This window comes from Eumetopias jubatus, unplaced genomic scaffold, assembly GCF_037043125.1.
Source record: "Eumetopias jubatus isolate StellerSeaLion01/CBP00866 unplaced genomic scaffold, mEumJub1_p1.0 scaffold_1, whole genome shotgun sequence".
Taxonomy (NCBI): Eukaryota; Metazoa; Chordata; class Mammalia; order Carnivora; family Otariidae; genus Eumetopias; species Eumetopias jubatus.
Genome location: NW_028274807.1, coordinates 16,734,672 through 16,737,118, shown reverse-complemented (window position 1 = coordinate 16,737,118; position 2,447 = coordinate 16,734,672). Strand labels below are relative to the sequence as shown.

Below are 2,447 nucleotides of genomic sequence, written 5' to 3'. Positions count from 1 at the left end.
GTTTGAGCTTGGCACTGGAAGACACAGAGTGAAGTCACTAGAATTATAACTCATCTAATATGGGATCTCATATTTATCTGCCTTCTATAAAGCTGGGATCTTATTTCATTAACACATTATAATTAGGTTTAAATGGAAGGGTCTATCAATTGTTCTTATATTTTTAATAGTATATGTTTTCTAGGAGCTGGAACAATGATCTCCAAAGCAGAGCACATAAATAACAGGAGGTACAAAGTATGAGATATTGAGATATGAGAACATGTAAGAAGTTATGTTGATTTTTATATTAAAAAGGAAAAATTAGGGGCACCTGGGTGGCTCAGTTGTTAGGTGTCTGCCTTTGGCTCGGGTCATGGTCCCAGGGTCCTTGGATCAAGCCCCGCATTGGGCTCCCTGCTAGGCAGGAAGCCTACTTCTCCCTCTCCCACTCCCCCTGCTTGTGTTCCCTCTCCTGCTGTGTCTCCATCTGTCAAATAAATAAAATCTTTAAAAAATAAATAAATAAATAAATAAATAAATAAATAAATAAATAGGAAAAATTAATTCCAACTAGTATTTAAAATACAAATAATGACATCTTCACTAGGCCCATATATCAGGTGCCACTCATCATGTTAAATATATGAAATCTCCAGAAGGGCATTTCATCTTAACAAGCAAACAGGAGATGGCAGTGAAACCTTCACTCATGATCACTTTCAACTCATGATCCAATGGATCAATTGGGGCACAACTGTTCTAAGCCTCACAAAGTGGGAACATAGCTTTAAAAGATTTTTGGGGATTGAAGACAGTACTAATAATATGAGTAACAAGGAAATGGCAGAGCTAACTCCTCTTCTACTTTGGGGGCAAGCTGTTTCTCAATCACATCGTGAGATGAAAAAAACAATGGCAATTTTCATCAGCTATGACAAAAAGCCCTGCAACTGAGCTCTTTTCCGGCTGGAACCATGGTGGGTGCAGAAGAGAAGAAAAAGAAGGTTCCTGCTGTGCCAGAAACCCTTAAGAAGAAGTGAAGGAATTTCGCAGAGTTGAAGATCAAGCGTCTGAGGAAGAAGTTTGCTCAGAAGATGCTTCGAAAGGCAAGAAGGAAGCTCATCTATGAAAAAGCTAAGCATTACCACAAGGAATATAGGCAGATGTACAGAACTGAGATTCGAATGGCAAGGATGGCAAGAAAAGCTGGCAACTTCTACGTACCTGCGGAACCCAAATTGGCATTTGTCATCAGGATCAGAGGTATCAATGGTGTGAGCCCAAAGGTTCGAAAGGTGTTGCAGCTTCTTCGCCTTCGCCAGATCTTCAATGGCACCTTTGTTAAGCTCAACAAGGCTTCAGTTAACATGCTAAGGATTGTGGAACCTTATATAGCATGGGGGTACCCAAATCTGAAGTCGGTGAATGAATTGATCTACAAGCGTGGTTATGGCAAAATCAACAAGAAGGGAATTGCCCTGACAGATAACACATTGATTGCCCGATCTCTTGGTAAATATGGCATCATCTGCATGGAGGATCTGATTCACGAGATCTATACTGTTGGAAAACGTTTCAAAGAAGCAAACAACTTTTTATGGCCCTTCAAATTATCTTCTCCATGAGGGGGAATGAAGAAAAAGACCACCCATTTTGTAGAAGGTGGAGATGCTGGTAACAGGGAAGACCAGATCAATAGGCTTATTAGAAGGATGAACTAAGGTATCTGCCATGATTATTTTTGTAATCTGGCCAGTTAATGAATGACTACTCTCATGGAAATGTTCTGTTGTCTTGGTGACTTTTTGCTAGCCTGACTGCTGTCCCTTAACTATTAAAGCAAATCTTGGTGTGTGATAAAAGTCATCAGCCTTTGCGTGCAAAACTAGGGTCTAGTTTGTATGTTGGTGGAAAACATTCCTTGGGTTTATTAAAGACTCTTCTGTACAAAGAATATATCTTAATTTTTCACTTTTGAATTGTGCCACTGAGTTAGCCAAGATGGGTCTGTTCTAAGAAAACCTATTTCATAGGCCTTTGCATGATTTACAAATAAAAATACTGTTGCTGAAAAAAAAAAAAAAAGCCCTGCAACTGAAACTCTTTTTTTTATTAAGTTTTTTGTTTTAATTCCAGTATAGTTCAAATGCAGTGTTATATTAGTTTTGGGTGTACAATATAGTGATTTAACAATTCTATACATCATTACTCGGTGCCCATCATGATAAGTGTGCTCTTTATCCCCTTCACCTATTTACCCATCCCCCCACCAACCTCCCCTCTGATATGCTTTTATTTAAATGAGTAGCCTCCCTAAAGTTATTTTTTTAACAAGAACATTTTTAACTTGAAGCACATTTTAGAATACATGGTTCTAAAAGATATATATAAAACATTCCATCCAAGAAAAAATAGAATACACATTTTCCTCAAGTACACACAGAAGAATCCCCTGGTTAAATCAC

The 2,447-nt window shown here is 38.2% G+C and overlaps 1 pseudogene; it reads left to right on the top strand.

The window, feature by feature from the left end:
* Positions 1 to 947: 947 nt before the first annotated feature.
* Positions 948 to 2,036, top strand: LOC114218443 (large ribosomal subunit protein uL30 pseudogene; annotated as a pseudogene).
* Positions 2,037 to 2,447: the final 411 nt, after the last annotated feature.